Consider the following 23,882-nt stretch of genomic DNA (forward strand, 5'->3'; position numbering starts at 1 on the left):
AGTTGATGAAGTAATTGAATTGAATCCATATTCATTTAATACCACTCTCTCTGAGCATGAATTGATTGAGTCTTTTCCTAACCAGCAATTGTTTGAGAAAGTGGTTTACTTGATTCCACCTTTACTTGGTAATAATTTCCATGTAGAGAGTGAGTTTCATACTGCTTAGGTTCTTCTTTCTTCTTAAAATCCTTTTGAAGAAGGGGAAATTTATCCTATTTTCGCAGAACGTCCTTCAAGTAATGACTCACTTGGTTAGATTATTAAACATATACAAGTAATTCAACCCATTTATAACATGCCACAAGATCCAAATAGTCTCCCTGTTCTAGGAATGATGCAAAATCCATTAGGGAAACCATTAAAAGGAATACCCAAAGCTCCCATTGTCAGAAAACAACCATGCAAAAAACTTATTCTGACCAATATTTCCAAGGTCAACCTTTTCAACAATATCAGAGCTTTCCTGTGAATGGAAAACCTGGTATAGGCTATCATAATTATCAAAACAATACGTATCAAGGTGGGAGGAAAATGCTAACAGCCCAAGCCATCCTCTCCCATCCTAGATATCCCTCACCAGCAATTAAATTCCCTTGGAAGGTTTCTGAGCTACCTAGGTCATGGAGTAGAGTTCATTTACTTCTGTCAAGCGTGTTGAAAACTGAAACAACGTCTTGGAGTAGTGTTCATTTTCTTATGCAATCTTGTTAAAAAATCAATCAAGCTTTTTAAGAAGAGTTCCTTTTCTTGCGTTAATCTCATTGAAAATTAAACGATGTCCCTTGATCATAGTCATTTTGTTGTGTCAATCTCATTAAAAAATGAAACAAATCTGTCTCCAACTCGAGTCTTTGACTAGATATCGTAAATTTGAGTCAAGTCTTTCACTTGATATTTTAAGTGAAACTTCATTCCATCCTCCTATTAGTAATTAGTAGTCTACTTAGTTGAATGAAATGAAACTTTGTGGGCATGTCCTTAAAATTAATTCATTATGTTGGGGACATGGAAACTTATTTCAAGCAAATTTTTTCCTTTGTTTCAAGCTTCTGTAAAAATTAAACTACTCTCACTGTCAAGCTCAGTTTTTCCTCTATTTCAAGCTTTTGTAAAAATGAAACTACTGTTACTCTCAAGCATAGTTTCTTACTGTTTCAAACTTGCATAAAAATGAATCCTCTTCCGAGCTTAGTATTTAATCCTTCTTGTGATCCTAAATACATTAGAATAAGTTATCAAGTATATTTTTATCACTTTTTTTAGATCGTTTAATCTTATAAAAAAGGAAACCCCTCCCTCATGATTTCCATTTTTATCAGCATACTTCTACTAGATTAAAATTAGTTTTATCATTCCATCATCACTATTTTCTTGGTTGATCATACCCTCTCACTTGGTTGTTTTAAACTTTCGTAAGAAACAATTACAATAAGTGGTCTTATTAGCCTACCTCATGATCTCTACATATTTTGAGTAGTTCCATCATGACTGGAAAGAGTTTCTACCATTTATACCACATGTTCCTCCAGGATGAGTCCTCATTCATCTCTTTTCAGATTGCCAAAATTGGAAGTCTGCTGAGCAATTGTCTTTTCGAACTCATTATATTAAATGGAAAGATGTCTGGCTAGTATAATTCTGACACTTTTATGGAATGGCATGTGATGAGGCTCATCAATAGGTACATTATAAAGGATCATCATTCTATCCTCCAGCTTTAGAGCCATCTATTTCTCACATTTATTTACATTTTTTGTTATATTATGCGTAGTGACAAGGATAAAAGATTTTTGTCATTTCATGTAGCCTAATATGGTTTAATTGGAAGAAATGGAACAATTTTTTAGATGATTTCTATGTAGGGACTTGGAGTAGACAACAAGGAGAGAATCTAGGTGGTTATCCACCTCCTTAACTACCTCAACCAACCCAATATCACATCACTCTATCTCTCATCATCTTGAGGTCATTGGAATCCAAGCAAGTGAAAGTAATGAGGAACAAGAACCGCCAATCTCGAGTTGTAGCAGACAAATATTCCTATTTTATAGGGAGTTAATAGTAGCCAACCTCTTGCATGAATAAGCATGTAGAAGAGGTCATTAGGTTTCATGTTTTGCTTTCATCTAAGTAGCTATTAAGCTCAAGAACATGGCATTGTTATTTGGACTTTTATTTGATGTATTATACATTGATTCAATGATAATGAGAAGTTGCTTGTTAATTCACCACTAAGTTAGTTCCAGAGGGATGACGATTTTTTTTTTAGGCCCAATCCAGTGGCCTAGGTACCTATTGTGTACTTGTATCTCTTTTAGTTTTACATTATTATTTAGTTTCTTGCATTTTAGTAGAGAATAATCCGTCAAAATCTATGATTGCAACCTTTACCTCATCTCTCTCATGGGAACATGAATAGAAGGAGTTACAACCACAACCCGAAAATCATTATGTTTATGAGTTCTTGGAAGAATTATTTTTTTATTCATCTTGTTTTTCATGTTCTTGTTGTATATTAGGATTTTTTATATTGATTAGATGATAGTTCTGGCATAGATTAGATAGACTTTAAATCAACTCATCTTTTCCAGTACTAGTTGTTTCCTCCTGTCAATAACAAATGGATGTATTCATGTAATGATTACAGGTATGTTTGAACATGAATTCAAGGGAACCATCACCACCTCCATCTCTGTTTGCCTCACCTTCTCTTTTGAACCCCAAATTTTATCCGAATTTTTTTATTTCATGAGATCATTTTCCTAGGGTCATCGAGAGAATCCCTCCTTATGAAAAATAGGGCTTCAAAAGGCTCTGATCTTGTATATGAGATTTTGGAAAACCTTCACTCATTTACCTTAACCTCCATCCACCTTTCCAAACCCTTAAACCATCATTTTCACCTCTTAAACCTTATCGTGAGCCCTCATATAACATTACAATCCCTCCTTTAGCAATGCAGGGCTCTTGTAGTAGCCACATGTAGCACACCCATAGGACCTCTTTCTTCCACCATTTTTTATCCTTATTATAACTTGGACCTAGGTTAGAAGGTTTCTTACCCCCACCTACGATTTCATGATCAAGGGAATCTCCTAGGCCACTCCAAACCCTCATTTTCCTTCACTTCAAAAATATAATAATGTTAGTTTCCTTATCACACATTTAGCACAAATAGAACATTTATTTACATGCAAGTGTGAGCTAGTTAGATGTACACAAAATCTTGAATTATGGATTGATAGGTTATGAAAGAGAGGTTAGCTCCATTTCTGGAAGTAGATCCGATAAATGGATGGATGATTGAAAAATAATGCCATTTCCTTTCTGAAATTACTTTAGCTCTTTCATTTTCATGAATTTTTTCAATAGCATTTTCAAGTTGAATTTAATAGATTTTTCCTTGTCATAGTTAGAGGTGGCTTCTAAATTTCATCTTCATTAGCTATCTTTCATTCTAATTTAGTAGGAGGAATGGTCTTGGAGAACTATTGATAAGATGTCCTAGTTGAGGGTGGCATGATTAGAATCCCATATACTGTGCATATAGCACTATCACCTAAAAGTTTGTACAAAACATGAGTTGATAAATAGAGTTGAGGAGCCCTTTGGAGTTTCCACAGTCTTGGGTCACTACCAAGGCTCACCCATTTTTGGCATCGTCGGCAGGGAGGTGTCAAAGTATGCATTGTTTTCTACCATAGTTGACTAATTTATTTTACTTTCTTCAAGAATAAAATTTTCATTAGGCATATTTCATTTAAAAAACAAAGAATTTCATTGCACTAACATTCTTTTTCAAAAGACTTAAAAATACTTCTGCAACACCAACCATGTCATTTGATCATGAGGTGCAGTAAGAGCCAAACCATAACACACTTTTGTAGGTAGAAGAAGAAGAGGTGGGAGAGAACATAGAATAAATGGATGGGGATGATGACAATGAAGAAAAACCTCTTGGATTTCCCATTCATGGTACTGATGTCATGTGCATATGAAGAACACCCCTCCATGATTCCTTCCCAACTTCCATGGTATGAGGTCTGAGGATCCAAAAACCTTTCTCTTTGAATTTCAAATTCTTTGTAGATCTTATGGTTACCTAGTAAACACTCAAAAGTGTAGATTATTTCTGGTAACATTGAAGGATAAACCTCTTAAATGGTTCATGAGTTTAGGAACTAATTCAATAATATCATGGAATGATATTCAAAATATATTTCTAGAAAGATATAAAGACCATGATCTTGAAGAAGAAATATTTGGAATGAATCAAACATAATATGAGATCCTTAAGGATCTAATAGAGAGGTTCATGTATAATCTTAAGAGGGAATAATTACATCATTTAGGATATCACACACTAAGAACCCTCTTACTTAGAACAAGTAGGGATGAGTAGATTTATCTCTTTGGTTTTATGAGTGGAGGTGATATATACCAATTATCATTTGAAGAAATTTGTCAAACATGAAAACACATATAAAGAGGAAGGGCAATATAAAGTAAATCAACATCAAGATTGGTAGATCAAGCTAAACTTGGTAAATTTCTTGATAATTTTAAAACAAAAATCCTTGGCAATCTAAGGAAACAAGTAGAATTGCTAATAATCGGAGATGAGAGAAAATAAGATGTTGATATTTATGTTATCCATGCAAAATCACAGGCTATTAAATATTCATATCATTGACAAGGTTGAAGGAAGTTTACCAAGAAGACAATTGAGCAAGTCAATCTCCAAATCAGTTATGTTATGTAGATCCAAGAAGACTGTGGCAGCTTAGTCAACCTAGTATGATGCAAGATCCTAATTCACAATTTCAATGTTATGAAAATCCATGTCAAAGTAATTGGAATACACTCTTTCCTTGGAAACCTTGGCCATTGTTGGGAAAAATCCTGAGAGAGGGAGTGAATCAATATTTTAACTTTCAAAATTATGATTTTCCTTTTCAAATAGTATACGCTACTTTACTGAAACCAACCAGCATATGTCCATGACTATAAAGAATGAAACCAACGTATATGTAATAAACAACTAATTCATAGTCTTTAATCAGAGTGTGATGCATTCAATAGTAAACATATGCAGTAAGAACATAATAAATCAACACACATAAGTAGCACACCTGAACACCAAAATTTTTCAGGTGGAAACCCAATGTGGGAAAAAACCACTGTTGTTGTCGTCGCAGTCTTCAATCTTCTTATAATAAAAAGATTTTGAAAATTTTTCATTAGTGCAAACTTTTCCAGTACATAGGAATCTACATGTTGAAGGCTAAAACCTTCTCTCATTTTCCATCTTCTGTCAGAAGGGAGATCCAACCCCCTAGCAGTTATACTGGTTGATATGTTTACCAATACGTAGGCACCAGCCTAGTACATAAGAACACAATATGCAGGCCACATTTCATCAAATTTGTATACCGGACCCGTTAGTAACATTGAAGCTCAAAAACAATCACCACTACAATAACTGCATCTACCAACAATCAATTAGTCAGATCACTGTCACTTGTGATGAACCCATAAACCTACATCATCAACCAGAACCAACTGCAACCTCAAAAATGATATGTCAGAATGTATACACTACTTTAGTGAAGCCAACCTTCCATGTATATGCTACGTCCTTTAACCAAACCTACATATACCTCCAAAAATGTTGAATCATAAAAACCTATGAATCAAAATTGTTCCAAGCAGTAACATTTTGAAGATCTACTGTCAAATTACAGAGTTCTAAATAGACAACAACAAAGATCACCCTTCTCACTTAATCAAGCAATCAATTAGACTCAATCTCCTTGTACATTCAGTTCTACTCTCAGATCTAATGAGGAAATCATTGAAAAACAAAGGTAAAACAGTGTCACCAATCAAATAGATTAATCATCTCTAAACAACAGGCTTTTATTTTGCATACGCTACTTGGAAGAGTCGAACCACCGTGTATATGCACCTTCACCAAGGTGAACCAGCGTATAGATCTGCAAATAATAACTTATAACTTCACAGCTATTCTAGACCTCAGTCATACCCAGATCATAACATTTACATGATAAAACATGTGTTATCATTCAAATATAGCCCAAAAATTATTAGATCATACAATGATAATTCATTTTAGGTTTCATGATCATGATCCAACGTTGTATCGAAAGGTGCACAAGGTATTTCAGATTGTATCATGGTTGAGTAAAAAGTGAACATCAATCTTGTTATCTATAGTGGAAGAAGAATACATTGCAGTGACAACTTGTTGTATTCAAGTCCTTTAAATGAAACAAACTTTGCAAGATCTTCAAGTACAATTCAGTGATCCTATTCTCATCTTCTGTGATAAAACCAGTGCCATCAACGTCTCAAAGAATGTTGTCATGAATTCAAAAACAAAACACATTCCGATAAAATATCATTTTGTTATAGAACAAGTCGTTAAAAATAATATCGAACTTGAATATGTTGGTACAAAAGAAGAAATCGCTGATATCTTCACTAAACCTTTACCTCATGAAGCATTTGAATATCTTTTCCAGAAGCTTGGTATTATGCTAATTTCTCATTATATATTCCTTATTCAGAAAATAAAGGGGGAGTGGATGTGTGTATAGGTCCGCGGGATGGTTGTGTTCCATTAATGTCAAAGGGGGAGAGAAGGCAGTAGGAAGAGGTGCACTGATCGCAGGGGGAATAGTTGTGTTGCCATCAATGCCAAATGGGGATATTGTTGATCTAAAGATGATCTGAGGTTGTCATTGATGTCAACCCAAGTAGCACCAGGGGCTACCCTGATCTTGCAAGCGAATTTTGACTTGACAACTTACTCTATTTTGAGTCAAGTATCTTCTAGATAGATTCTACTCGTTGAGATGTTTTTGTTGATATATGGCACGCCAAGTAATTCTTCACGGTTTGAGATATATTCATGTTTTAAGTTAGTAACCCTAGTTAGTGGGCTAAAACCCTATGGGGATGTGGCATGGCACTCCTAATTAGTTTTTTCCATTGAATAGTCAATAATTAATAATTTTTTAAGCTCCTAAAATCCCTCCAACAATCTAGAAGCCCCTCTCAACTCTATAAAAAGAAATCTCATATATCCTCCAAATGTAGTGATCGTGGCATTTTCACAATAACTTCATTTATGTGAAGTATTAGATTCTGAAAATAAAAACCGATTTGGTTTGCAATATTCATGAACATTGTGACCAAATTCCAGATCTTGGTTCACTATATTTTCGGAGATATGATATGTGGAATTTAGAGTTTTTGCAGGCTGACAAATTTCATCTCAAAGAAGTGACCTTGTGAAAATCATCATAACTCTCTCTCAAAGAAGAGGATTGGAATTCTGTAAAAATTGGTAGATAATGCACATAATATAGTTTTCTACATATCAATTTAAGAGCCAAAGGAGGAAACAGTGACACATGTTATGTCGTACAAGTTCTCTCTACTAAAACAATCCATAATTAAGTCATTGTGAGAGATTGGGAATAACTTTGTGTTGAAGAGTCCAAATCGGGTCAGACTTGGGGCATTGGAAAGAAGACTTAGAGGGCTTCTACAAGACGGAATATTACATTTTGGGGATCTGAAATCGCAGAGATACATTAGATTAAATATCGTGCTCCTAAAAGGCAAGAAAAACTAGATCAAGTGTTGTCAAGTGTTGCAAAGGACCAGACTTTCTAGGGCTGCAAAGAGGAAAGTGCAAAAAAATGATGCAAAAGAGGTAAGATATAGGTAAGTATCTTCTACATATGCATGTTGATATCTTAATTGCATTAGGTTATTTGTAGTCTAATTTGTTGTTTTTTGTTTAGCACTGACATATGCTTTGCAGGGTGAGGTAAGTTTTGCTATTATCATGTCACGGGTATTTCCTTGAAGACTTTTTGCAGGTATTATATATTCATCAAGAGAAGACTCAATGCATAATATAATGTCTTGAAGAATGAGAAAGGGTAGCTTGAAAAGAGAAGCAATCAAGGTGCTAAACATCAGCAAGAAGTTCACCACATGAAGTCTTCAAGTGGGTAGCACTGCATACAAACATTGTAAAAGTATCACTGTACAGTCATTGTAAAAGCATATTTGTAAAAGATGTACAAGTGTGTATCTTCCAAGAGTTGAAGAGGCAGTGTCGAGAGGTCGAGGATCATCATTACGTGGTTGTGTCATACTTGGGGTCATGGCCTAGTGTGTCTTGTTCTTCTACATCATTCTATATCATTGTAAAGTGGACCTTTTTTCCTGGTACAGGATTCCATTCTTCTTTTATTCTTCTATAGGGTGGTAGGGTGGTGCTAGGGTGAGTTGTAGCTCATTGGGTGTTGGGGCATTTTCTCAGTTGACTACCCAAGAATCTCAAGCGTTGGAGCACCCATCTAGTGGGAGCTGGAGAAGAATGCTTTTCTAGATTCTAGGAAGTTGGAGCTTTCTTTTCAATTGAAGTTGAAGATTAAAGAATTATTAGAAAAGTATTTGGTGGTTTTTGACTTGGAGGGGGTTTTCCACCTAAAATTTTTGTGCCTCCTCTATTATTTCATTTATTGTTATTACTGCATAAACGTTAATAATAATTGAAGATTGACTAATGCTCTGAAAACATTTAAAAGTGCTCATTGCTAAGAAATACTGATTCAACCCCTGTCTCAGTATTTTCCAACCTTTGTCCCATCATCCTGTTCTTCTATAATATTATCCTTCTTCCTCTAAATTGACTTGTTACAATGTGACTTTCCCTTTATAAAATCTAAATTGACCTGTGAGTGGGTTTCCATCAAGGACAATACCTATACCATAATGCCAACAATCTCCCCCTTTGGACTTGCTGTCAACCATATAGGTTTTGATCACTTCAAGCTATAGAACCTATTAGATATATCAAGCAACAACAAGATACTCTCCCATTTGACGTCAAGGGCAAAGGGTTGACCAAGATATTCTCCCCCTTTGAGATACACTATGTTGTCCATGCTCCCACTAAGTACATGAAGAGTCTGAAGAGATATGTTTTAAAAGAATAACATGACCCTATAACTCAATTATGTGAGTATGACCATCCTATCACCAATGAGTCATACATACATCAATCACCCAACCAAGTGGGGATATACTAAAATTCCATACATGACTAAAAAATTGCAATTATTACATCGTCCTTCCCATGCATAGTAGGGGTACAAATTACATCATATGTCCAAAAGGATTCATTAATAGACAATGACAGAAAGAGACATATTATTATACCGTAGGTCCTCACATGACCTTTACAACAAATGATGTGAATATCTGAAACCATAGCTGAATTCAAAAACCATGATGCCAACAATGCATAATGTTTTGAAGGCCAATGCTCCCCCTAAACCTGGGCTACCTGTGCATTGTCAACAAATCATTCATCGACACATCTTCATCAGTCAAATAAACAAAAATCAGCAAAGCATATCAGTACACTGTAACCATCAATGTTAGATTGAACACCCATGTTAGAAACTAATTTTGAGTGTGACTCACTGTTTTTCTATCAGAAAAACATATACGCTCCTATAGCCACAGAAACTCATGTATATACGCGACTATTCTTCATGAAACCCACATATAGGAAACACTCCTCTAAAAACTTGACTTAACAGTACGATGATGTAGAAACTACTCCCAATTTTTGTCTTAGATATTCAAATGTTTCTCTAGGAAGGGGTTTGGTAAATATATCAGTAACCTATTGTTTGGAGGGAGCATACTCCAATTTAACCTTTTGTTCAAGCACTTGTTCTCGTGGAAAATGGTACTTAATGGGTATGTTCTTGGTCTTGGAGTGCATGACTAGATTTTTCGAAATACTAATGGCACTTGTATTATCACATGGAATGGAGATGGGTGGTGAAAGTGTGATTTGAATATCCTGCAATGTTTGCATCATCCAAATTAGTTATGTGCAGCAAGATGTAGCCGCTACATATTTTTCTTTAGCTATAGATAAGGAAATCGAACTTTCTTTCTGACTAAACCAAGACATTAATTGTGATCCCATATAGAGTGCACATACACTTGTTATTTTTTGATCATCAACATTTCCTGCCCACTTCACATCTGTGTATTCTTGAAGGGTGAGATTTGTATCTTTAGGATACCATAGACCAAAGTCTTGAGTTCCTTGGAGATATTTGAATATTCTTTTTACAACCTAAATATTTGATTCCTTTCGATTTTCTTGAAACCTTCGAACAATTCCTACTTCATGCATGATATCTGGTCAGGTACCTGTTAGATAAAGTAGACTTCCAATCATAGATTTGTATGTTGGTTGATTCACTATAGGTGATTCATCTTTAGAACTAAGACTACATCCTGCTACCAATGGAGTACATACTGGTTTAGAATCTTCCATTCCATACTTCTTCAAAATCTGCTTGAGATATTTAGTTTGTGAACGAAAAATTCCATATTTTGTTTGTTGTACTTGTAGACCAAGAAAATAAGTTAGTTCAAGAATTAAAGACATTTCAAATTCTTCCTACATAATAGAAGAAAATTTCTAACTCATAGATTCTTCATTGCTACCAAACATGATATCATCAACATAAACAACAATAATTAGAAGTTTATCATTCTCAATCTTTGTCTATAATTTATTGTATGCAGATCCTTTTGTGAAACCTTTTTGTTGTAGATATTTGTCAAGATGATAATACAAAGCCTTTGGAGCTTGTTTCAGTCAATATAGAGCCTTTTTGAGCTTGCATACAAGCTTTGCCTCATTTCCTGGAATGAATCCTTCTCGTTTTTCAATATAAAATTCTTCTTTTAAATTTCCATTAAGAAATGAAGATTTTACATCCATTTGATACACTTTGAATTAGGGAAAATTTTAGGGGCTAATTTTCTATACTTTTTCCAAAAAAGGATTCACTAATTTCCATTTTTTGTAAAAATGATTCGCCCAAATTTTATATAATCAAATTATTTTACCCTAAAAATGGCCAAAAAGTTATATATAGGCTATATAAAAATATTATAAATTTGAATATTTTTACAAAAATATCTCCAAACATTTTATAGATTTCATATTATGGACTAGTGGGATTCTCCAATGTTTCTAAACTTTAAGATAAATTTCCATCCTTCAAATTTTCCCTACTTTGAATTTTCGAAAACTTGAAAGAGCAGGAAACATCCTTATGGCGTCAAGTCTAGCAACAAGTGAAAATTTTTCTTCGAATTCTATACCTTATTGTTGAGCATACCCTTTACAAACAAGCCTTGCTTTGTTTCTAATATCCTCTCCATTTTCATTCAATTTATTCTTGAATATCCATTTTGTTCCTATAACGTTTTTATCATGAGGTCTAGGAACTAATTCCCAAGTATCATTCTTTTCAAATTGGTCAGGTTCTTCATCCATGGCCTTAACCCAACATTCATCTTTGTTGGCTTCATTAACATTCTATGGTTATATGGAGGATAGATTTGCTATATAACTGGAAGTTCCTACAAGAGTTCTCCTTGTCTGTATTCCAGACCCTTTTTCTCCTAGAATTTGAGATTCTAGATGATTCTTTTGAACATATATGGATGGAGCCTTTTCCCTGTCAGTTGTTTCTTCTTCTAATGCTTCATTGGTTTTTTCCTCTATATCATTTTTATATGAAATGATAAATCATTCACCGTCTTCCTCACTGTCATCTTCCTTTGTTGATTTTACCTGTTCCAGATTTATGCATGTTTAATCGATTACAACATCAATGCATTCAACAATTCTTTGAAGTCTCTTATTATAACATTTCTATCCTTTACTTCTAGATGAATAACCAAGAAATATTCCTTGATCTTCTGTGGATTCAAAATTACCAAGTTTTTCATTAGTCCTTTTAATGAAATATTTGCTTCCAAAAGCTCGTAAGTGTTTTATAGGAGGAGGCTTACCATACCAAAGTTAATATGGATTTTGAACACTATTTACCTAAACATGAGCTTTGTTTAGAGTATTTACAACATTATGTGCTGCTTCACCCCAGAAGGTGGCAGGAGTTCCAAATTCATCAAGAATAGCTTGAGTCAGTTGTTGAACTTTTCTATTCATTCTTTCCACCATGCCAATTTGTTGGGGAGTTATGGCAACAAAGAAATTTATTTTTATTCCATGTTCTCCACAAAATTAAAAGAAATTATTTGATATGAATTCATTTTCAACAAAATCTTTGAAGGCTTTGAACTTTTCAAATGCTTCATCTTTGTGATTTAATAAACCATTCCAGCAAATTATAGAAAAATCATCAATTAATAAAATGAAGTATTCTTCTCCATGGGGTGACTTTTGCCTTGTTGGCCTACACAAATCAATATGAATGAGTTCAAGAGGCTTACTTGCTGATCCTTCTTTAACATTGAAATGACCTCTAGTTTGCTTACTGAATTCACATGGTTTGCAAATGGTATTTTCTGGGATGTTGATATCTAGAAGATCACCGACCACCTTGAGCCTACATGCTTTTCTTATTTGAGAAAAATTATTTTCCCCAATCTTTTGTGCCATAACCAGTTCCCTTCTGTTTTTCTTAGATAACATTTTTATTGACCTCCTTTTAGTATATGTAGATTGCTAGGATTTTGTGTACCTTTGATTAAGGTCTTTCTTGTGTCAAGCTCACGAACCACACATTATTTTGATCGAAATACAACTTAATTTCCTTGATCACACATTTGACTAACACTCAATAAGTTATGCTTTAAACCATCAACATACATAACGCTTCTAGCCTTAAACTCTTCTTTTAAATAAAGAGAACCCTTAGCCTTAATGATAGTAGGTGTGTCATTTCCAAAGGAGACATTATTTTCCTTTTCTAAAGCTTTGTAAGAAAGGAGTTTATCTTTATCACCTATCATATTTTTAGAGCATCCACTATCAATGTACCACTGTTTTTCTTGTCCTTCTGTAAATATATTTATGCCACATCTTTCTGACTGAAATTCCTTGCTTTTCCATACCTTGGAATTTGATTATGCTTGTTCCGTTTGAATTGTTGGCCGAAATTTGCTCCTACATTCAAATTCTTTATGACCAAACTTATTGCAAAATGAACATTCCATTTCATTTTCAAGAGGAGAAAAGTTATTATAAGAGCTTGTCTTGATTCCTATCATGGTCCTTTTTTTCTTTTTGCCCTACTCATGATAATCTTGTAAGCAACACATTGAGCAACTTTATGTCCAAAGTTATGGCATGAGAAACATTTTCGATTAAAGAACAAGTTTTTGTAATCATAACATCTTTTGGTGTTGTTCAAATTTTGATTGGTTCTTCTATTGATGTTCACCCTTTGAGTAAAATGAGCATGATTTACCTGGGGAGTACCTTTAGGCTTTTGTTGAGGATAGATGCATTGTTCACTAGTTTTTCCTGCATCAAGATAGATTTTGGTGCTAACTGAAGGATTTTCTAGTTGGGATGTTTCTCAAGTGTATCCAAGACCAGTCTTTATAAGCAGAGAATGCTAAACCTTGATCATTTCATCTGAGTTTTCTGATCCTCTAGCAAATCTAAGATTAAGAGATTTTTTCTTCTCAATTTCTTTTTGTAGACCCACTACTTCACATTCTATTTTTTCATCTTTTCTCTTCCAATGAGTTGATATGTCAAAGTGCCTATCACCATATTCTTTTCTTCCAAATAGATTTTAAGTTTAGTGATTTCTTAAAGAAAATATTAGTCTTCTAAGGCATCCATAAAATCATCATTGTCATAAGCCATGAGTAGTGTAAAATCTTGTTTAGATTCATCTTCATCACTATTATACAATCCATCACTATCTTCATGAGTTTAATAACTTCTTATATTAACAAACTATTTTCTATTACCTTTTGTAGAATCCTTTCATTTTCATCATTATGTCATGAGGACATTTAGCAGAATTATGGCCAACTCTACCACAAGAAAAACATTTGAATGGAAGCTTACCTCTGAATATTTTGGAACCTCATTGAAGCTTCTTTATAGAGTTTACCTCATCTTGTTTTGAAATATATCCTAATTCCTTGAGATCTTCCTTTTCTTTTCCCTTTTATGAAGCTTTGAAAGCAACTTCTCTAATATCTAATAGACCTCCTCTCCTCATTTCAAAGGCAATTAAAATTCCATGAAGTTGAAAAAGAGTAATAGAGGAAAAAAATCTCAAAATTTTCTCTACAGAAGTAGCCTCCTTTATTTCTTCACCTAAATTCTTCATACAATTTACAATCTCGTCCACTCATAAAAAGTAAGTAGCAATACTTTCATCACTATGCATCTTGAGAGTTCCATACTAAATTCTGAGAGTTTGGAGCTTAGCACATTTTACCTGGGAGTCTCCTTCATAGCTCCGAATGATTTTGTGCCATATTTCTTTGGCTATGTTGAGCTACATGAATTTGATGAATTATGATTTTGATAGACTTCCCAATAATGCATTGACGTCTTTGGCATTATTTTCACATGCTTTGTTTTATGCTGGATCTGTTGGGACTGCTGCTAGATATTGATATCCTCCTTCCAAAATTGCCCAAACATCACCTCCAAGTGACTGAAGATAGGCTTTGGTTCTTATGTTCCAATATGCTAAGTTATTTATACTGAAGGTTGGTGGTCTGATAGATCCCATGCCTTCATGATTGTTCATCTTGAGAGATATCCCTTCAAGTAATCAAGCTTCCTCTTAAGGACCTACTCTGATATCCATTGCTGGAAAAATTGTTGAGAGGGGCAGTGAATCAATATTTTAACTTTCACAATTATGAGATTCCTTTTCAAAAAATATACACTACTTTACTGAAACCAACCAGCGTATGTCTGCAACTATAAAGAATGAAACGAGCGCATATGTAACAAACAACTAATTAATAGTCTTTAATCAAAGTGTGATGCATTCAATAGTGAACAGATGTAGTAAGAATAGAATAAATATACACACAAAAGTAGCAAACATGAACACCAGGATTTTTCCGATGGAAACCAAATGTGGGAAAAAACCACTATTGTTCTCATCTCAGTCTTCAATCTTCTTATAATAAAAACTGTTTACAAATTTTTTACTAGTGCAGACTTTTCTAGTACGCAGGAATATACCTACTAAATGATGCAACCTTCTCTTATTTTCCAACTTCTGCTGGAAGGGAGCTTCAACCCCATAGCTCTTGTACTAGCTGATATATTTACCAGTATGTAGGTGATAACCTATAGAAGGATACTACCTTCACTATTTCTCCAGAGACCACTTTTCATAAGTTTTCATATTGGAGACTCATGGTAGATAACAACACAATCTGAAGGCCACGTTTCATCAAATTTTCATACTTGAACTGTAGTAACATTGAAGCAAAAAATTAATCACCACTATAATAACTGCATCTACCAAAAATCAATCAGTTAGATCACTGTCACGAGAACACTGTGTTGAATCTAGAAACCTGCATCATCAACCAAAACCAACTACAACCTCAAAAATCATATGTCAGAATGTATACGCTACTTCAGTGAAGCCAACCTACATGTATAAGCTACTTCCTTTAACCAAAACCTTCGTATAGCTCCAAAAATATTGAATCATAAAAACCTTTGAATCAAAACTGTACCAACGAGTAACATTCTCAAGATCTATTATCAAATTACAAAGTTCTAAATAGAAAACAGCAAAGATCACCCTTCTCACTTAATCAATCAATCAATTAATCAGACTCACTCTCCTTATACATTTAGTTCTACTTTCAGATGTAATCAAGACATCATTCACGGACAGTAGTAAAATAGTAGAAATGATCATATAGCTCAGTCATCTTTGAACCACCGGCTTTTCTTTTCCATGCGCTACTTAGAAGAGTCAAACCAATGTGTATACATAGCTTCACCAAGGCAGACCAGTGTATATATCTACAAATAATAACGTATAACTTCACAGCTATTCCAGACTTCAATCATACCCATATCATAACATTTACAGGATAAAACATCCATTAACATTCAGATCTAGCCCAATAATTATCAGATCATACAATGATAATCATTTTAGGTTTCATGATCTTGATCCAACATTGTATAGAAAGGCGCACAAGGTATTTCAGATCATATCATAACCATATCCATTACTACATAAAATATGCTTCAGATATAAGAATTCATGAAAAACCCTTTACTTTCACACTTGGCCCTTTGATCTTCTCCTCCTTATATAGTTTTATTCTTTCTCAATACCTCAAACCAAAACAACACTTAGAACCTGTGGTATTCTTTGACGGGATCCAATAATCATTACTCTGCTCAATATTGTGGGCCAATACCATGGTATTCACCCTTGGTATTCTTTTATCCTTAATTTTCCATGACATATGCTGTTTTCCTTCTATGAAAGTGATTGCATACGTATACGCTCTTTTTGTTTTGTGAACTCGCTTCTATATGCTAGTTCGACTAGGTGAACCTGCATATACAACTTAAAATAACATAAAACATTATTTTTCTTCAATTTATTGATTCTGAGCTGAAGTCCTTTGTCCCATGATACTATTCATCTCTACCATTAGCATGTTACCTTTGAATTGACCTATTACAATGTGAGTTTCCCTTTATCGAATCTGAAGTAACCTGTGAGTGCGTTGCCATCAAGAACAATACCTGTACCATAATGCTAACAACCATCTCGACCCCAAAACCAATCTTGGAAATAAGGTTGGAAAGAACCTTATGGGATAAATCCGCAACATCCTCAATATCCTCACTACCCAACTCCATGTTATCCCTATCATCCACCTCGACCATAACCACAACCTCAATCACATCCATCTCAAAGATCCACTCCCACCCAACTACATGTACCACCATTTCAACACCCACACAATTACATAGCCCAATCCACTTCCAATGCTGGGGTACAACACTTCCTAACATCTCCTCTTGATGTTAATTTTATTCATCTTAGATTAGGAAGAGTATTGCAAAAGATAGATGATTTTGATTTCATTAAAGAAGAACATTAAGAAAAATAAGATTCAAATGAGAAGACCCAAGAATCATGGGTTGCATTTGATGAAGAATAGACATCAGACTCAGAGATTCTCAAAGGTTCCCTCATCTTTACCATTAGGTCATCCATGTGTTCAAGAGAATATGTTGGCTTGATGGGCCCTAACCTAGGTTCAGCATTGAGAAGCCAAGAAAATTCCTACACTATTGGCCCTTTCGGCATCAATATGTGGAGTGCAAAAAAAGTCTCACTCGAAGTAGTATGGGTGGAAGTAGCAACCAAGTTTCCGCACCCTGAGATGGTAGCGATGGCACTTTTAGACCTTCACTCTACCTTTACGTAATTCGATAAGCCCTTTAGGGCTTATCAATGTTCTTCTCTTATTCGTCCTTCAAGCCTATGTGAAAGTCCTTGATCATCCTTCGCAGACCCTAAATAGCCAATTCAGACACTTACGCACCTCTATAATTATCCTTACTTTTGTGTCTACCCTGATGAGCTTAAGTATTGGTTAACTTCAACATTCATTACAACTATCTTAGCATAAACATATATCTTATCTTGCGTTCATATAATAATGAGAATAATATAGATTCACGCATCATAATAGCATTAAAACATAAACCCACTATTCAACATAACATAATCGCATGCAATTAACATAAGTAAAATACACAAGTAATTCCATAATGCTTCTCTTTATTGATAATCTAGATTTCCGGTATAGAGTCTTACTTCCTTACGTACAAAGCTAGAGGGGTCCACGCACTCAGCTGCAGAATTCTACACTAAGCCTCTGCGCACTCAATTGCAAAGCCTCTCCCTACACTAAGACTCTTTGCTCTTAGCTCTCACAAACCCAAAATCTTAATTAGAACTCTACTAAAAACTTCCCTTAGATTCTTCTAAGACTCCATTTTTATACATTCCCATTGCTTGTGGACCAAGGGCGGATCTCATCAAGCTGACACAAACTATCTAACCTAAGGGCGGAAACCCTTTTTAACTATTTACATATTCATGCTCCATGACCACAAAATGTGGAGACTTTACATTCTTTATACAAAACATGGGCCTTTAGCCCCAACGTTTTGTCGTGTAACCCCAAAATTGACCTAGGAGGAGCCATTCCCAACAGCCCCCCAGCACAAATCTAGTGACTCGCCCTCGAGTCGCTCTTTTGGCATGAAGATCTTGTCACAAAAACGTCCCAACGCCACCCGTACCACTGTGACTTCGACGATGCACTGTGTTTCCACCTTCTTCACATGCTTGACCCGACGCTCCATCACTGGCCCTGCTCTGTCTGCTTATAGTTTCTATTGTGTCGCCTATAGACTGGCAAAATTCCCTTCAATGGAGGTAGTGAGTACATAGGCTTCCTCTATCCAAGGCCCTGTTGAAGCCCCAAAAATCGAGTCGAAAACAAGGGGGATACCCACCCGGTCCGGAACTTGGTTGCCAGCTCCTTGTCCGTTTGGTATAGCGGGTCCGACTGGGGATAATGGGGCCAGTTTCCCAATCTAAGGGGTGTGTGTGTGTGTAGAGTTTGATTATGCTGATCTAGAAGTGTTTTAAGCTAATTTAATTCTAACTTCTAAACTAACTCTATGCTATTGTAATCTAACAAAAAAAACACATCTAATCTATGCTAACCCGGGGTAGATTTCCTCTATTATGTGATCTAAAAAGATTTCGAACAATAACTGGTAATAAAGATCATTCAGTTATCATAAGAATAGAAATCAATTAAGATAAACCATTCTGCATAAAAAGTTAGGCAAAACAGTTGTGAACAGCATATCGCATAATAAGTTATTCATATGTTAAGCACAAATAAATGACTCCACCGTACAGAAGTGCCAAATGGTAACCCACACATTCATACATTAACATATAAACAACTCAGCTGCATATCACTCTAAGAATATAAGCAGAAATTGGTCAAGAGATAAAAGTACCATTTATGACTGATTTCACTCATAAACTTCAAGCAATAACGATTTATCTCTACTTGTTCTAATATCTACTAAGAGTACAAAAGTGCAACATCAGTAGCAGACATTAAAATGCAAACATAAATAAATCTCGATCCATCCATTCATCAAAAACCCCCTCCGAGGGTGCAAAAGTGCATGTTTTGAGGAGTGGTTTTTTGACAAATTTCCGGAACCTTCTCCAAATTCCATTAGAAGGGTTAAATACTACTAACTAATTAATCTTAATTACACAAATTTAGGAAACGGCTTCAAATGACCGCCCTTTTACTAAAACAAATTTATCTCTAAAAATTGAATTTAATTTCTAACCGTTTTTGTATCTGCTCCTTAGTGCTGTAAGCAATGCAACGTTCGCCTGGAAAGAGTCGGCTGGTTGTCTTTTCCTTTCGTTCGAGCGATAAAAGTAGAAATAACAAGAGTTGGCACCTCTTTCTGACAAACTAGAAGATATTTTCAAAAATCTTCCTCTGGCTCGGTGTATTCACTGTGTGTATACTTAGTATAACCTAGATTTCCTTCAAACTGATTGTGTTGTTGCTATTTCGGTTTCTGGCCGTGCGAATGACTCAATGAGTTAGGGATTTTGTTGCCTGAACAATCTTCTGTATTGAAAATTGCTTCCGTTCTTTGTTCCAGGCTTTTCTGGAGCATCCTCCCTCTTTAGCTTTTTTCTTTTTGCTTTACCCATTTTGAGCTTCAGGATCTTTTGTAAACATGCTGCTTTTGTGCGCCTTTGACTCTGAGTCTTGGATAGTCTATTTCCATCAATATTTGTTGAGTGATACTCTGGAATCCGCGGTCATGCTGCATGCGGCAACCATTTGCGAAGGCATCTCCTCTCTGTTCTCCTAGTATTGGCGCTTTCCCCTTTTCCTTAGATGTTTCCTGCATATTGATTTATATTAGTTGTTGTCTTACAGTTTACGCAAAGGAAAAGAGAAATGACGAAAAGATTGACATGAAAGCTTTAAGTTCTAATGAATGGATAATCATGAAACTCATAATGACTTGACTCTTTGAAAAATGCGACACAATCATTCTTGGATACTCAGGCGCACAATCATTAATTTCCCTTTAAGGTGCGCGCTCAATTTTGGGTTTACAGACTATGTCGAGGAAATCTTGCGATGAGTGGTTTCTTCGATTCGCATTGTAGTATCGAGGATTGTGATGTCAAGAAGTTTCATCGCAGGAATTGATAGTCTCATTCATCGCAGATCGCAAATCGCAGGATCGCAAATCGCAAGATCGCAGATCACGTTTTTCATTCAATCACTGTGTGCTGCTTATGCGATGTTGCGATATGCGACGTCGCATATCGGTCATCGGCGATTCCTTAAGATTTTTCATTTAAGAGCGCTTTCAATATATGCGATACGATGAATTTCGCGTCGCTTCTTCGCAGCTTATTTACGCGCATAGGAAATGCTTCACTCTCTCTTCACGATGCGATATAGCTTTAGGGAGTAAAAATACAAAAATTTTGATAAAAATATTTTTTAGATTTTTTTTCAGGGTCCCCCTTTGCTTGGATTTCCACTTTCAAAACAGAAAAAATTTCGTATGTCTAAATTTTGTTATGGATAGATAGAGTACGTTACCCCTTATCCTGTCAATGATACTTGCTCTCAACCTTTTCATATTCCAATTGTCTGCTTCCTCAGGCTTAGTTCTTGCATTCGTACCAGACATTACTCGGTCTTTTTAAAGATAAAATAAGGTCTTCTCTGTGTACTGGCTTTTCTAAAATATGCTCATTTATCGTAGGTAGAGCCTTTGCTGCCCGCAAGCGTCCATAGCCTCGACAGGGTTACCATGTTATCCACCAATGATCCTTTTTCCTGCTTGAGGTTATTTACAACATTTCAGACAAAAATACTTTTTGACACTTTTTCCTTTTTTATTCTCTAAAGAACAATGTCTTGGTTTGGTGGCCAAATTATGACACAGTCATTCACTTGATTTACACTTTTGCTGAACAAACTGGCTTGTGATGAGACCCCTTGTCTTTTGATTGCAACAATCTTGAGTCGTTGCCCTGTTTTGATAGACAGTATTGGCAAAGTCAGCAAGTTATAATATCTGTGATCATGATAAGCTGGCTCGTGATGAGACCTCTTATTCTTTGAGATATAGTGTTTTCTCGGATTGTTCCTCTGAATGCTGCGATTTCCTTTAGCAGGGAGGAATTCATTGTTTTTTCCTTAAGAAAGCTCTGGATTACAATAATATAGTTCGAAAACAGCAACTTTACAGAGAATATTTATTTTATTATTGATGATACCTTTCATTGTGCTGACATGAAACAATTTTTTACCAAAGGTTGCTTTCATCAAAGTTTTTCTTTTGAGGTTGAAACTAACATCATATTCAGGCTAAAGTTAACTCTACTTGTCAATAACAAAAATCAGATTTTTCGAAAAGTTTTGCTACTTGTACAGGCGAAATCAAAATCTGATAGAGAATTGGTGTGCTCTTTCATGAATCCTTTTTGATGATCATTTACAACTGGTTTTATTTATAAGAAAGAGAAAAACAAATAAAAAACTAAAAATATCCTACAAAAATAGAAGAATGATCTTCTATGGAAAATACATTTTAAGAATCTGTCCATTCACAGGCAAAGAATCTCTTCTACCTGCCAAATCCTGCAACATAAACGTCAATGGGCCTATGACTTCTACAATCTGAAAAGGACCAAGCCACAACTTCTGAAATTTCGTATGTTTACCCTTTTCTTCATGAGCCTTATCCCATTTCAAAACTAAATCTCCCATCTGAAAGTTTTTTCTGGTCATTATGCTTGAGTCAAAAGAGGATTTTATTAGCGCTTGGTGGTGAGCATGGGTTTTCTTAGCTTGTTCTCGTCGTTCTTCTAGTTTGATTATTTCCATTTGTCTCAGTTGTAAGGAGGAAGTAGATACTTCATCGATGTATTGTACTAAAGACAAAGAGGGAATGACTAAGTGAGTTGGACGAACCACTTCTTTCCCATAAACGAAATTAAAGGGAGAAGTGCCGATTGAAGCTTTCTTCGTAATTCTATCTGCCCATAAAGCATTTACTAGCGCTTTGTGCCAATTCTTTTAGTTTTGGTCGATTGTTCTTTTAATAATCCTGATTAGGTTTTTGTTTGTAGATTCAGCCAACCCATTACCTTGCGGATAGTAGTTGGCAGAATACTTCAGTTTGAACCCTCTTTTAAATGCAAACTCAGTCATTGTATTTCCAGAAAAGTATGAGGCATTATCAAACATTAAGGCCGTTGGAAATCCAAACCTAGTGATGATAAATTGATCTATGAATTCAATAATGTTTTCAGAATTAGCTGTCTTGAGAGGAACTGCTTCTACCCATTTAGTAAAATAATCTGTTGCCATGAGGATATACCTATGCTGCTTAGAAGAGTGAGGAACGATCTCACCTATTATGTCCAAGCCCTATTGGCTGAATGGTTGCTTGATTTTAACCGGTTGTAGTGGCATGGATGATTTCTTTTGTCTCCCTGCAGCAGTCTGGCAGACTTGGAATTTCCTTACGTAATTGTATGAGTCTTTGAACAGCGTGGGCCAATAATATCCTGCACGTAAGATTTTATGTGCAGTAGCTTTTCCCGCATAGTGTCCACCTGCTGGTCCATCGTGGAGTTCCTGCAAAACCTTTTCAGCTTCAGTTTTCTCAAGACACCTAAGAAGTACAGAATCGTAATTCCTTTTAAAGAGAACATCATTTATGAGCTAGTATTGTTTAGCTTTCAATCTCAGAGCTCTTTTCTTGGTGTGGTCCAGGTGTGATGGAGCATACCCGTTCTTAAGATAATAAATGGTGTCAGCATATAATGATTCTGCGTCGTTTAGGCTTACCTCATACATATGTACCTCTTCATATGAGTTCTCAGGAATTTGCGATGCTCCAGCCAACATCTTGCAGAAGCCTTGACCTCTTACAATGTTTGTCGGCTTGATCTCAAGATTGCATTCTTGTAAGGCAGTAATCCAATTTGCTCTCTTTTCGCCCACATCCTTCTGTATCAGAAGGTTTCTTACCACTGGAAACGGTACTACTACTTTGGTATGGGCTTTAAGTAAGAAAGGTTTGAAATATTTGATTGCTTTGAAAACATCATATGCCTGTTTCTCCACGTCTGAATAATTGAGTTCAGCACCTTGTAAGTTCGAGCTAAAAAATGCGATTGGAGCTTCCGCCTTCTCTTGGTTTGCTTGAGTTAAAATCGTGGCATAAGATTTCTCTGAGGCAAATGTGTATAAGATAAAAGATTCTGAAAAATTTGGGGTCGCTAAAGATGGAGCGTTGATGATAGCTTGTCTGATCAAGTTGAATGCTTCATGCTCATCTTGACCCCATTTAAAATTTGAATTTTTTTTATCATATTTTGTAAAGAAGAAATAATACATGAAAAATCCGGGACAAACCTTTTTACAAAATTGATTTGACCAAGGAAATATTGCATGGCCTTTTTGTTATGGGGCATGGATATTTCGGAAATTTCTTTGATTTTGTCAGGTTCAATGTGAATACCAGATTTTGACACTATGAATCCTAGCAATTTCCCTTCACTTAATGCGAAAAAAGATGTCTTTGGGTTAAGTGAAATCCCATACCTTAAACATCTTTGAAAGATTTGTTTCAAGTCTTTGAGATGGTCGCTTCGCTTCTTGGAGTACACTTTTATATCATCCAGGTAAATCACTACAGATTTATTGACTAAACTTTTAAATGCGATGTCCATGGCTCTCTGAAAGGTAGCACCGGCATTGATCAGACCAAATGGCATCTTCCGATATGCGTATGTGCCCCATTTAGTTCGGAATGTGGTTTTTAACTGATCATTGGGATGTACCAGCACTTG

Source organism: Pinus tabuliformis, chromosome Q (assembly GCF_031772625.1).
Source record: "Pinus tabuliformis cultivar Carrire ecotype Pingquan chromosome Q, CPIR1, whole genome shotgun sequence".
In the NCBI taxonomy this organism is placed as follows: domain Eukaryota; kingdom Viridiplantae; phylum Streptophyta; class Pinopsida; order Pinales; family Pinaceae; genus Pinus; species Pinus tabuliformis.